Here is a 15925-nt window from a genome sequence, read left to right on the forward strand (position 1 = left end):
GGTTATGTGGAGAAGACAAAAAAGGAGAAAGTCTCACATCGACGTGCCTAATCAACGGGCTAGGGAGATTCCCATTAATTGATGTCAATGCAAGGAGTAGGGATTGCCATGCAACGGATGCACTAGAGCTATAAATGTATGAAAGCTCAACAAAAGAAACTAAGTGGGTGTGCATCCAACTTGCTTGGTCATGAAGACCTAGGGCATTTGAGGAAGCCCATTGTTGGAATATACAAGCCAAGTTCTATAATGTAAAAAAATTCCCACTAGTATATGAAAGTGACAAAGCAAGATACTCTCTATCATAAAGATCATGGTGCTACTTTGAAGCACAAGTGTGAAAAAAAAGATTGTAGCATTGTCCCTTTTATTTATCTTTTTTTGGGCCTTTCTTTTTTTGGCCTTCCCCTTTTTTTCTTTCTTTTTTATCTGGGAGAATGCTCTATTAATGATGATCATCACACTTCTATTTATTTACAACTCAATGATTACAACTCGATACTAGAACAAAATGTGACTCTATATGAATGCCTCTGGCAGTGTACCGGGAAGGGCAATGAATCAAGAGTGACATGTATGATAAATTATGCATGGTGGCTTTGCCAAAAATACGATGTTAACTACATGATCATGCAAGGCAATATGACAATGATGAAGCATATCATAAATGAAACGGTGGAAAGTTGCATGGCAATATATCTCGGAATGGCTATGGAAATGCCATAGTAGGTAGGTATGGTGGCTATTTTGAGGAAGATATAAGGAGGTTTATGTGTGATAGAGAGTATCATATCACGGGGTTTGCATGCAGCGGCGAAGTTTGCACCAACTCTCAAGGTGAGAAAGGGCAATGCACGGTACCGAAGAGGCTAGCAATGATGGAAAGGTGAGAGTGCGTATAATCCATGGACTCAACATTAGTCATAAAGAACTCACATACTTATTGCAAAAATCTACAAGTCATCAAAAACCAAGTATTACGCGCATGCTCCTAGGGGGATAGATTGGTAGGAAAAGACCATCGCTCGTCCCGACCGGCACTCATAAGGAAGAAAATCAAAGAACACCTCATGTTTCAAATTTATTACACAACGGTTACCATACGTGCATGCTACGGGACTTGCAATCTTCAACACAAGTATTTCTCAAATTCACAACTACTCAACTAACACAACTCTAATATCACCATCTTTATATCTCAAAACAATTATCAAGTATCAAACTTCTCATAGTATTCAATGCACCTTTTTATGGAAGTTTTTATTATACCAATCTTGGATGCCTATCATACTAGGACAAATTTTATAACCAAAGCAAATTACCATGCTGTTCTAAAGGAATCTCAAAATAATATAAGTGAAGCATGCGAGATCATTAATTTCTATAAAATAAAACCACGACCGTGCTCTAAAAGATATAAGTGAAGCACTAGAGCAAAATTACCTAGCTCAAAAGATATAAGTGAAGCACATAGAGTATTCTAATAAATTCTGATTCATGTGTGTTTCTCCAAAAAGGTGTGTACAGCAAGGATGATTGTGGTAAACTAGAAAGCAAATACTCACATCATACAAGACGCTCCAAGCAAAACACATATCATGTGGTGAATAAAAATATAGCCTCAAGTAAAGTTACTGATGGACGAAGACGAAAGAGGGGATGCCTTCCGGGGCATCCCCAAGCTTAGGCTTTTGGTTGTCCTTGAATTTTAACTTGGGGTACCTTGGGCATCCCCAATCTTAGGCTCTTGCCACTCCTAATTACATAATCCATCAAATATTTACCCAAAACTTGAAAACTTCACAACACAAAACTCAACAGAAAATGTCATGAGCTCCATTAGTATAAGAAAACAAATCACCACTTAAGGTACTATAATGAACTCATTATTTATTTATATTGGTGTTAAACCTACTGTATTACAACTTCTCTATGGTTCATACCCTCCGATACTAGCCATAGATTCATCAAAATAAGCAAACAACACATGAAAAACAGAATTTGTCAAAAACAGAACAGTCTATAGTAATCTCTAGGTTTCGAATACTTATGTAACACCAAAAATTCTGAAATAAATTGGTTGACGTGAGGAATTTTCTATTAATCATATGCAAAAAGAATCAACCTAATCGCACTCTCCAATGATCAATGGCAGCAAATCTCGTGAGCGCTAAAGGTTCTGTTTTTTACAGCAAGATCGCAAAAACTTCCCCCAAGTCTTCCCAAAGTTTCTACTTGGCACAAACACTAACTAAAAGCATAAAACCACATCTAAAAAGAGGCTAGATGAATTATTTATTACTAAACATAACCAAAAAGCAAGAAACAAAAATAAATTTGGGTGGCCTCCAAACAAACGCTATCGTTTAATGCCCTTAGCTAGGCATAAAAGCAAGAATAGATCTAGGTATTATCATCTTTAGTATGCAATCCCTAGGTGGCTCTCATAGTAGATTCATAAGGTAATTTAATTTTCTCTCTAGGAAAGTGTTCCATGCCTTTACTTAATGGAAATTGGAATCTAATATTCCCTTCTTTCATATCAATAATTGCACCAATCGTTCTCAGGAAGGGTCTACCAAGAATAATGGGACATGTAGGATTGCAATCAATGTCAAGAACAATGAAATCTACGGTCACATAATTCCTATTTGCAACAATACAACATCATTAATCCTTCCCATAGGTTTCTTAATAGTGGAATGCGCAAGATGCAAATTTAAAGAACAATCATCAAATTCACGGAAACCTAACACATCACACAAAGTTTTTGGAATCGTGGAAACACTAGCAACCAAATCACATAAAGCATAGCATTCATGATCTTTAATATTAATTTTAATAGTAGGTTCCCACTCATCATAAATTTTTCTAGGGATAGAAACTTCTAATTCAAGTTTTTCTTCATAAGATTGCATTAAAGCATCAATCTTAGACAATTCCGCTTAGGCGGAACAGATCTAAGTTTCAAAGAAACAACATCAAGAGAAATTATATCCACGTTCCGAGCCAACTCATCAATCTTAGACAATTTTTCTTTAATCAAAGTATTGAAACTCTTTTGCGAACAAATAAATTCCTTAATACAAGATTCAAAATCAAAGGGCATCTGATTATAATTTCCATAAGAATTGTTGTAGGAATTTCCATAATTATTAGAGGAATCACTAGGATATGGCCTAGGATTAAAGTTTCCTCTATACGCGTTGTTGCCAAAATCGTTCCTACTTACAAAATTCACATCCATAGATTCATTATTATTCTCAATTAAAGTAGACAAAGGCATATCATTAGGATCAGAAGAAACACTCTTATTAGCAAACAATTTCATAAGTTCATCCATCTTTCCACTCAAAACATTAATTTCTTCTATAGCATGAACCTTTTTACTAGTAGATCTTTCAGTGTGCCATTGAGAATAATTAACCATAATATTATCTAGGAGTTTGGTAGCTTCTCCTAAAGTGATTTCCATAATAGTGCCTCCCGCGGACGAATCTAAAAGATTTCTAGAAGAAAATTTCAATCCAGCATAAATATTTTGTATGATCATCCATAAATTCAAACCATGAGTAGGGCAGTTGCGAATCATTAATTTCATCCTTTCCCAAGATTGTGCAACAAGCTCATGATCTAGTTGCTTAATGTTCATAATATCGTTTCTAAGAGAGATGATCTTAGTGGGAGGAAAATACTTAGAGATAAAAGCATCTTTGCACTTATTCCAAGAATCAATACTATTTTTAGGCAAAGAAGAAAACCAAGTTTTAGCATGATCTCTAAGCGAAAACGGGAATAGCTTCAATTTAACAATATCATTATCCACATCTTTCTTCTTTTGCATATCAGACAAATCAACAAAGCTGTTTAGATGGGTAGCGTCATCTTCACTAGGAAAGCCAGAAAACGGATCTTTCATCACAAGATTCAGCAGAGCAGTATTAATTTCACAAGATTCAGCATCGGTAAGGGGAGCAATCAGAGTGCTAATAAAATCATTATTGTTGGTATTGGAAAAATCTTAGTATTATCTTGAGCCATCGTGATAAACAATCCAACACACAAGCACACAAGAAGCGAGCGAAAAAGAGGCGAACGGAACAAGAGGGCGAATAAACCGGCAAGGGTGAAGTGGGGGAGAGGAAAACGAGAGGCAAATGGCAAATAACGTGATGCGAGGGATAAGAGTTTGTGATCGGTACTTGGTATGTCTTGACTTGTGCGTAGATCTCCCCGGCAACAGCACCAGAAATCCTTCTTGCTACCTCTTGAGCACTACGTTGGTTTTCCCTTGAAGAGGAAAGGGTGATGCAGCAAAGTAGCCTAAGTATTTCCCTCAGTTTTTGACGACCAAGGTATCAATCCAGTAGGAGACTACATGCAAGTCACCTCGCACCTACACAAACAAATAAGAACCTCGCAACTAACGCGATAAAGGGGTTGTCAATCCCTTCACGATCGCTAACGAGAGTGAGATCTGATAGAGATAATAAGACAAATATTTTTGGTATTTTTATGATATAGATTGGAAAATAAAGATTGCAAAATAAAATAGATTGGAAACTTATATGATGGAAAATAGACCTGGGTGCCATAGCTTTCACTAGTGGCTTCTCTCAAGATAGCATAAGTATTACGGTGGGTAAACAAATTACTGCCGAGCAATTGATAGAAAAGTGCATAATTATGAGAATATCTAGGCACGATCATGTATATAGGCATCACGTTCGTGAGAAGTAGACCAAAACGATTCTGCATCTACTACTATTACTCCACACATCGACCGCTATCCAGCATGCGTCTAGAGTATTAAGTTCATAAGAATAGAGTAACGCATTAGGCAAGATGACATGATGTAGAGGGATAAACTCAATCAATATGATATAAACCCCATCTTTTTATCCTCGATGGCAACAATACAATACTTGCCTTGCTGCCCCTGCTGTCACTGGGAAAGGACACCGCAAGATTGAAACCCAAAGCTAAGCACTTTTTCTCTCATTGCAAGAAAGATCAATCTAGTAGGCCAAACCAAACTGGTCATTCGAAGAGACTTGCAAAGATAACAAATCATACATAAAAGATTTCAGAGAAGAATCAAATATTGTTCATAGATAATCTTGATCATAAACCCACAATTCATCGGATCTCGACAAACACACCGCAAAAAGAATTACATCAAATAGCTCTCCAAGAAGATCGAGGAGAACTTTGTATTGAGATCCAAAGAGAGAGAAGAGGCCATCTAGCTAATAACTATGGACCCGAAGGTCTGTGGTAAACTACTCACATATCATCGGAGAGGCTATGGTGTTGATGTATAAGCCCTCCATGATCGATTCCCCTTCCGGCGGAGCTCCGGAAAAGGCCCCAAGATGGGATCTCTTGGGTACAGAAGGTTGCGGCGGTGGATATAGTGTTTCGTGGTGCACCTGGATGTTTTCGGTGTATATGGATATATATAGGAGGAAGAAGTAGGTCGGTGGAGCTACGAGGGGCCCACGAGTGTGGGGATGCGCCCAGGGGGGCAGGTGCGCCTCCCTGCCTCGTGGCCTCCTCGCCCCTTTCTTGACATCTACTCCAAGTCCCCTGGATCACGTTTGTTCCAAAAATAACTCTCCCGAAGGTTTCATTCCGTTTGATATTCCTTTTCTGCGGAACACTGAAATAGGCAAAAAACAACAATTTAAACTGGGCCTTGGGTTAGTACGTTAGTCCCAAAAATAATATAAAAGTGTATAATAAAGCCCATTAAACATCCAAAACAGATAATATAATAGCATGGAACAATCAAAAATTATAGATACGTTGGAGAAGTATCAGCCCAGATTCCGATAAATGGCTTGAGGCCATGAAATCTGAGATAGGATCCATGTATGAGAACAAAGTGTGGACTTTGGAGGACTTTCCCGATGATCAGCAAGCCATTGAAAATAAATGGATCTTCAAGAAGAAGACATATTGTCGAGGCTGTCGGAGGAGAGGGACATGGCCAACCGCACTCTGGCGGAGTTGGAGGTCGCCATTTCCGACAAGACCAAGCTGCTCCCCGAGGCCAACGGCTCTGTGAACGATGTGAAGCTGAAACTGGATGGCTTGGAAAGGATGCTTTCCGAGGTCAGGGCCCGTGAGGAGACCCTGAACAAAACCCTTGAGAGTGAGAGGCAGCTGCGGAAGGATGACGCAGCAGCCCACAAGGATTATGTGGGCAGCATAAACCTCTGGATTGGCTGTCTCATCGACATTGCAGAGAAGCTCACCACGCAGCTAGCCGTCATGGGCATGCCAGACGCCAGGTTCTCACAAGAGGCGAACACAAGCCCTAATGCCAGGTTGACCTTGTTCTTCAAGCACGTCCTCGACGCCCTGGAGCAGCTCCGCTCCAATCGAGTGACCTATCTAGCCAATGAGTCTCGGAGGCTTTGCCGGGGTGCCCTGACCAAGGTGCTCACCAAGGTGGTGTTCTGGAACCCCAACGTGGACTTCGCCAACGCGCTTGAGAGCTTGCCGGAGGATACGAACCTCGCGGCACTCGAAGAGCGCAACGAGGCCGTCATCAGCTGCATCGACGGAGTCAAGAGGGTGGAGGGCCAGCGCCGGGACTAGCCACCCCGTTCCTCATTGCCGTTGCGAGTTCATGACCAAGACAATTTTAACTTAAGTTAGAACCGTGGCGACCATTGATGTAATATAACTCTGCAGTATTTTCAAATAGTGCATGCTATCTTCCTATTTGATCTTTCTTTGTATGTACACACCCTACACTTAGTTGGATAGGTTTGCCAGCGCGTAAACCCATGCTGGGGCGCTTTGAGGAACAGATCCTTAGTAGCCTGCCGGGGAGCGCGTGCTATCGGGCAAGCCACCTTGCCATTCTCGGCGTAGCCGCTCAAACTGTTGAGCGGACTCAAAACAGAACAAGGGCGTTGCCAATAGCGGAAGGGTTCCCTCGCATGCATGATTCCCATACAAGGAGCAAGATCTTTCGAGGAAGACAACCTTATGTAAAAAAAGGAAATTTCTCAAGGTTTTGGGTGACTTAGCTTTCCGTCGCCATGCAGATAGTTGTTGTGGCTGGAGATGACAAAGCTCGCCTTGCTGATGGCGCCAGAGCGATGGAGATGACTTTGACCTCCTCTGTTGTTAGTGTCTGCCCTATCGCTTGCCCGCACTGGCGTGGACAGACTGGCTCCATACAAGCTAACCGCTAGGGCCACCTTTTTCTTCCGAGCCATGGCGATGAAGAAGTCGATGTGCTAACTTTTAAACCAGAATTTCACAGCTTCAGCGCCCCCTACCAAGCGCGCCAAAGATGTCGGGGGAAACGACACCTATGGGATCCCGGGGAACCCCTTTCTACGGTTGGCGGGGCACGGAGCTGTGCAAAGAGCATGTCTAAAAGATCAACGCGGGGTGATTTTTACCCAGGTTCGAGCCACAAACGATGTGTAAAACCCTAGTCCTGCTTGTTTGTGTATATTTGGTGTTCTTGAGTTCTTGAACTAGCTGCAGTGCATGCACAGTCCAAAAAAGTCTGAATCCTTCCACAGTACGCCTCGGGCTTCCTTTTATATGTCAAAGGGGTTGCCACAATGGCACATGGGAGGTGGTAAGTATCTGTAGTGTATAAGTTTATCGCTTGGCACCTTAGGACAAACACATTTAATGCACTGCCGACGTGCCCTCTTGCTTTATCGGGGACGGCAATGAAGCTTGTCCTGTCCGTCGACGCCTCGCCTTGCTTCGACATGCGTCCAAGCTGACAAGGCATGCAGCGCCATGATGGCTGGCTAGCTGCTGTGCTGCTGTGGTGACAAGGTCTTCACGAAGATATGCATGCCATCACGCAGGTGCTTGACTAGTTGGCCCAGAAGCTGCATGCTGCCACACAAGTGCTTGCCTAGTTGGCGGGCTAGTTGCCGTGTTGGCATAGCCATGGGGCAGCGAAACATTGGTGGGTGCGGGCCCAGCTGTGGCCCAGCAGATGCCCTCGGCAAGGGTCTTGCCGGGGCCTCGTGGCCGTCCCTGGCAAGGATCTTGCCGGGGGCCTTCATCTGTCCCCAGCAAGGATCTTGCCAGGGGTCTTCGTCTTCTGGTTCTCATCTATGCTTGCATGCCTTTGGTGCTTCACAAAGACTACATGCCACTACGCAGGTGCCCCCGAGCCTTGGTCTTCATGTTGTCGATGGTGTCAAAACTCTCAGGCTCAAGGTCGGCGGCCTTGCTGCTTATTGGGCAAGTCACCCCGGCAAGCCTCTTGCCGGGGCTATGCAGGCCGCCCCGGCAAGGGCCTTGCCAGGGGAAGTCTACCTTGTCCTTTTGCTCCTCGCGCCTCTGGCTTGAGTACTGCCTTGGCAGTCTCATATCTTACCCTCCTCTGCCCCACCAAGCATGCCTGCAGGTGTGGCTATGACTGCCCATGCACAAGTAAAGGGTACAGAAAGGCCCCTACTTTTGTACACCGACACATACGCTGATGGTAATGTCACCATCTACAAAGCTCGACTTGTCGCAAAAGGTTTTCAACAAGTTCAAGGGGTTGACTACGATGAGACCTTCTCACCCGTAGCGATGCCTAAGTCAGTCCGAATCATGTTAGCAATTGCATTCCTAATACCCGTATCTGGCAAATGGACATCAAAACTGCATTCCTAATGGATTTCTTAAAGAAGACTTGTATATGATGCAACCAGAAGGTTTAGTCGATCCTAAAGGTGCTAACAAAGTGTGCAAGCTCCAGTGATCCATCTATGGACTGGTGCAAGCATCTCAGAGTTGGAATATACGCTTTGATGAGGTGATCAAAGCATATGGTTTTATACAGACTTATGGTGAATCCTGTATTTACAAGAAAGTGAGTGGGAGCTCTGTAGAATTTCTGATATTATATGTGGATGACATATTGTTGATTGGAAATGATACATAATTTTTGAAAAGCATAAAATGATATTTGAATAAGAATTTTTCAATAAGAGACCTCGATAAAGATGCTTATATATTGGGCATCAAGATCTATAGGGATAATGGAGACACTTAATAAGAATTTCACAAAGTACATACCTTGGCAAAGTTTTTGAAGAAGTTCAAAATAGATTAGTCGAAGAAAGAGTTCTTTGTTGTGTTACAAGGTGTGAAGTTGAGTAAGACTCAAAGCCCGACCATAGCACAAGATAGAGATAGAATGAAAGTCATTCCCTATGCCTCAACCATAGGTTCTATAAAGTATGCCATGCTTTGTACTATACCTATTGTGTACCTTGCCATGAGTTTGGCAAGGGGGTACAATAGTGATCCAGGAGTAGATCAGTAGACAGCGGTCAAAATTATCCTTAGAGAACGAAGGAAATATTTTCTGGGTTATGGAGGTGATAAAGAGTTCATCGTAAAGAGTTACGTCGATGCAAACTTTGACACCGATTCGGATGACTATGAGTATCAATCTGGAAACATATTGAAAGCGAGAGCAATTAGCTAGAGTAGCTCCATGCAGAGCATTGTAGACATAGAAATTTGCAAAATACATACGGATCTGAATGTGACAGACCCATTGACTAAACTTCTCTCACAAGCAAAACATGACCACACATTAGTACTCTTTGGGTGTTAATCACATGGCGATGTGAACTAGATTATTGACTCTAGTAAACTATTTGGGTGTTGGTCACACGGCGATGTGAACTATGGGTGTTAATCACTTGGCGATGTGAACTAGAATATTAACTCTAGTAAACTCTTTGGGTGTTGGTCACATGGCGATGTGAACAATGGGTGTTAATCACATGGCGATGTGAACTAGAGTATTGGCTCTAGTGCAAGTGGAAGACTGATGGAAATATGCCCTAGAGGCAATAATAATATGATTATCATTATATTACCTAAATCATGATAAGGGTTTATTATTCATGCTAGAATTGTATTGACCAGAAACTTAAATACGTGTGTGGATACATAAACAAATACCCTGTCCCTAGTGAGCCTCTACTAGACTAACTCGTTGAGCAAATATGGTTAAGGTTTCCTAACCATGGACATGAGTTGTCATTTGATAACGTGATCACATCATTAGGAGAACTAGTCGTCAACCTGTGCACCTACATGGGCTAGTACATTATTTACACATTTACACAAACAATCACAAAGCAAGTGTTATATATTGGAAGTGAAATATGTAGGAATAATACATGATAAACTTCCATGTTTATTTTTTGGAACCATGTGTTTTTTGCCCAAACGAAGGACTAAAAGGAAGTAAATTCCTTCAGATAGTTCCTCATTCATAGTTTCTTAAATGAGTGCTCATCTAAATGGTCCTAACCGAATTGCCTCAATGAAGACCTTTAGAATTGGCCAAGTTCTATGCCCAGCCGACATTTACACATGATGTACTATTGTACTATAACATATTTCAAAACATACCTTTTCCATTGATATGTCAATATGTTACCTCTAGTAAAAAAAACAAAAGTAATATATTTTTAGGCATTTAAAAGTTATTTATTTATATAAATGTCTAAAGTAGAGAATAATAATGTTTGAACCAAGTGGGTGTAAACCAATAAAAATCAGATCACTAACAGAGAAAGAACCTGTATTAAACAATAATTAGTCAAGGTAAATATGTCGACGTTAAGAAGACATAGATAGATAGATAGATAGATATACTGGATGCTATGGCAATAGTCATAAATCTACATGTATTGACATACAACTGCATCATGAATCCTCAAGATACAACAGTTCGTATATCTCAACCACCTTGCCATCTTGGGTGCTACTTGATCATCCATTGTCCTGCAATATATGTATTTGACAAAAAACTTGTTATATGTACGCAAATACACTGCATCAAAAAAGAAGATGCTAATAACAACATACACCTCGCATGCTATTACATGATCCTTTTTCCTGTAATATAAATTTGATAAAGTCAAAAATTTAGAATAGAAATATATTGTTCGCCAATAATACAATATATATGTGGAAAGGTGTTGCCCAGGTCACCTGATAAAGCCAACTTTACCATTGGATACAAAGTTAATATTCATGCATGTAGATAAGAGCCTGCAACATATTTATCCTCTAATATGTGAATGCATGGATGTAAGATAGGAAAACAAATTCAATGTAAAAAACGCATCCTATGCACATCATGGAGACCTTATCATGATGCAACAAATCAAATTGTAAGTTGGGCACTGGGGAAATTACTCTTGGTAAGGAACAATAGCAAGCAATTTATTTGACCTTTATAAGCTGATGGTTGCCCCTCTAGATCCACCAAGTGATGTGCTGGAGAGGAACATGTCTACCGAGGAGCTTTTTGGGCGTCAACAACAACCTTTAAGAATAGGATCTTCTATAGAAGAGTTAAATAAGAAATAAGAAACTTCATAGATGTATGGTGTATAAAACTAAAAATAACAGGGACTTCCTTCTAACTTCCAGAGAAATTATGTATAGTTAACTGTTCCGTAGTGGGGCATTGCATTTTAAAACATGGTGCGCATAAAATGGTAGCATAATAGAAGTGATCATTAATTAAGTTAAGAATATTACAAAATAATGTTTTACAAAAAAGGAGATTAGACAAAGGCTTCGACTTAGATTGATATTATGACTGTTGCTTCATGAAGAACCAGTCAGTCATGGAAAAACAACAGCCCTCCTTTCATGACAGACTTGCACTAAGAATATTCCAAACAGACCTCTGACTTCACTACATTTATTGGTTTAATTCTTAAAATTTTAGTCTTTATAGTATTTATAAAAATTAAATTAGTAACTAACTCAGTTCTGAAACCTAAGATACTTTTACGGATAACGTAACTAACTCAGTTCTGAAAAAAAAGCTTGGAGTCACTCTTATTTGTGTGCTCGGTCGCTTGGGGCAAGGAATGCTTTTTTTGCAATAGAAAAATAGTTGTACATGCTACACATTATCAAAAAAATAATAATAATTCGTGCAATTTATTTCTGCTAATTCGCTTGCATAAACTATAAGTGTGTAACTAAACATATACTGAATTCCTAAAACTTTCTACATTAGATGCTTAATAATCCTACATAGATTGGTAATTAAATCCATTTTACTGCATGGTCCTCAAAAAACGAAGCGTCAAGCACGGCCAGAAGATCATGATGTGTTGTTTCTACTATCTCAGATCTCGCAAATTTAGAGGAATGTGCAACATACCATGAAGTAACTATTATCAAACATCAGCTATTTGTCGTTTCCATGGTGGCTAATAATGTACGTACATCAGGGACAACTTTCAACATGATGGAAAAATACAAAATTAGTCCTTCCCAATTACATTAACATGTAGTGCATGTGTAACAAATCTAGCTTGATAAAGTTTTTCTTGTAAAATCTATGTTGTGTCCAAGATATCAGAGATAATATTAATATGATTAAATGTTAACTGCAGCATTGCACTTAAGATACATACTTGCTTGACTTTAGAGTGGGTGCATGAGTAGCAGGCGATGAATGTCCATGGTGTGAATAGATGCGCCATCGGCCCATCACAACTCTTTCCCTTGAGATCCTTATAGTCTCATGGATGTTGCCATGGCAGCACCTGTGAGATAAATTTTAATCAGAAAAATAATAATGTCTTTTGTAGTATAGGAAAAGTTTACATATATGCAACTGATCAGCAGGGTGCAAAAGGGAACATTAAATAAGGTAGCCTCAATCTGTATCATTGGAAACAATTAGGACGATATAAACAGGGTAAAAATATAATGCCTTATTGTCTTTTCCTAGAGGAAATAACTATGGGAAGTACTACAATATGCAAAAGTGGAATATCAGTTGAACTTAGAAATACTCACTGGGTGCCTTGGTGTTGTTTCCTCAGAGGAAAAAACTGTAGTAAGCATCACGATATAAAAATGTTATTTGGAATGTTGGTTGAACTAACATATATTCAATAGGTGTACAAATATGGTTTAATTAAACATCAACCAAATGGTGAAGAAACCATTTTCCACCATAAATAGAATGGAAACAAAAACAGAAAGATTAATGTATCAGGTAGAGTAAACTGATCAATTACACGTTAACATCTGATATTCTGTAAGATCCAGAAACATTTGTGTATAGTAAGCCTATCAGAAAATTAACATTTATGATGTGAATCAGTAGATGCATGATTGGAGATATGCTCAGAGAAGGCATCTCCAAGAGTATCTTACTGGGTGTCAGCATCAACTTTCAGCAATAGTATCTAGACCAGTGCAGTTCATAAATTGAACCACAAACTTTAGATATCTATAGTGAACAAAATTATAATCAACACGAAACACTTTCTGATAGTCTGCCTTCTAACAATAACCAAAAATGATACACATCATGCAAATGGCAAACAAGGAATCAAAAAGTAAGACTTGATTGATACCTCGAGGTTGCTTCATGAAACTTTCTTTTCAGTCTTCAAAAACGAATGTGCATCCTTTCATGTTTGACCAACAATTTTTGATCACATTGAACTCACCACCAATTCAATTATCTAATGGTCTTCAGAACTATTAAAAAGGGTGAAAAGTTACAAATTGTCATTTCAATCCAAGATAACCTTCTGAAGCTTAAGAAAAAGGTAATCACAACATATTCCACTCAAATGTTTTTGTAAAAATAGCCTGGAATTATTATGACTCGTGATATTTAGTGTGGTTGTTTGCCTTATCATACGGTGTCCGTTCATTTAGCTAGCTGATGAATAATAGGAAATTTATTGTAAAATGCTTCACGCATGTAAAAACTAATGCTTGATGCAGTTTTTCATTCTGTTAATCGTGTGCACAGTCCATGACCATAGCTGAAACTAAAATCCTAAACACTTTCTAGGTAGCTCGTAATAATACTAATCTATATCTGGAAACTGGATCACATTGAATATCACAAATTTTCATGTGTATGTAAAATATAGCAGAATGGATACCCTGAAGTAATTATTATCAACCATCGTATATATCAGTTGCCCAGTGCATACTATATATGTGTTAAGGACAATTTTTCTGTTGTAATAAAAATGCTGGAAGATCTCAGAAATAGCTATGGACCTATTAGAGATATATTATGCAATGCACTTGGCACAAATCTGGCTTACAAAATTGCAGAAATAGCACAAATAGATAGATACTTCCCTGCTGACTCGATATAGAGGCGACTGTCACCAAAAAACAAAATGGTTTTTAAATATGAACAGTTGGGTCAGCAACAATGTTACCTCAAACTTGAAATCCTCATTCAACAAATTTGGCTTGGTATCCTCGTTCTCTGTACACATTACCTAAAACATGGATGGATCAAAGATTGGAGCTAGGCAGGGGAAAGAAAGGTCCACTTTGCATTGGATCAAATAATGTTGTATTGGAAGGAGTACTATTGGATCACCGCCTTGTGCTGAAGCTCCTTTGACGTCTAAGCCGCCACCCATGCATGCTGCTCGAGGCAGGGAGCCCTGCAGGCGTTCCGCAAGGCGGTCGCTCCGCTCGCACCACATGGGTGCTGCCACATGCATGGTTGCATCATTACTACCGCCATCGATGGTGAGAGGCACAACGGTGCTGGATCTTTCAGCGGCGGCCAAGCTAGGATCTGGAAACGATGGCTGCCAGCACGACCGATTCGAGGCAAGGATTGATGGCTCGAGAGCAGGCAATGGAGGAGGGCGTGGATCCAGTTGGGGCGGCATCGTTTCGCATGCCGCTGGTGTCGCAGTGTCCCTGTGGAGGCAAGGCAGAGAAAGGTGGGAGAGGAGCAGGGAAGGATGGGAGAAGTCAAAGCAGGAGGACGGCGCGGCGGCTACTTCTCGATTGTAAGCTCGCCCGGATACGATGGATGCTCCGGCATCGCATCGGACACGGAGGAGTCGAGGGGCGGGGTTCGCAAGCTCCGGCGGCACGGCTGCTCGGGGGCGAAGGAAAGAAGCTATGGATTATTTCCTTTTGTATTTATGGAAGGATACAGCTGGAGTATATGAGCAGGTTGAGTTTTTTTGTCATGAAACAGATAAAGATTGCTTTAGTTTTTCTTTCAAATTTAAGGCTTGTTTTTTGGGAATAATCTATGGATTAGCAATATTATAATTGTGTTTCAGATGGACTCATTATTACAACCGATGGAAAAAATCGTGGGCTTTGGTGCATTTTTTGCAATGGAGCGAAAATTTAACTAAATCTACACCTAATAATTTGGTCCCACCAGATTAACAACTCATAATTTCTAATTAACGTCGTAATTTCTTGAGAGTCTGTGATTAGTATAGGTATAGATGATGTGATGGACAAGACCCATCCATTAGCTTAGCATATTGATCGTTCAGTTTATTGCTATTGTTTTATTCATGTCAAATACATATTCCTCCGACTATGAGATTATGCAACTCCCGGATACCAGAGGAATACTTTATCTACTATCAAACGTCACAACATAATTGGATGATCATAAAGATGTTGTATAGGTATCTCTGAAGGTGTTAGTTGAGTTGGCATAGATTGAGATTAGGATATGTCACTCTGAGTGTCGGAGAGGTATATCTGGGCCCTCTCGGGAATACACATCATAAGAAGCCTTGCAAGCAAAGTGACTAAGAAGTTAGTTGCAAGATGATGTATTATGGAACGAGTAAATAAACTTGTCGGTAACGAGATTGAACTAGGTATGAAGATAGCGATGATACAATCTCGGGCAAGTAACATACCGATGGACAAAGGGAATTACGTATGTTGTCATAACGGTTCAACCAATAAAGATCTGAATCCAAATCCTATAGTGGAGGCTCTGATACCACCATTGGGTTCTATGATAGGTTGCCTTGACTGCAAATTAAAATTTTCCGACACGTAGAACAACCAAGAACAAGCTACAGGGGATGGATCACAAATCTTTACCACTAGATGCGTTGTGTCGTGAAGT

Source organism: Triticum dicoccoides, chromosome 4A (assembly GCF_002162155.2).
Source record: "Triticum dicoccoides isolate Atlit2015 ecotype Zavitan chromosome 4A, WEW_v2.0, whole genome shotgun sequence".
Classification (NCBI taxonomy): domain Eukaryota; kingdom Viridiplantae; phylum Streptophyta; class Magnoliopsida; order Poales; family Poaceae; genus Triticum; species Triticum dicoccoides.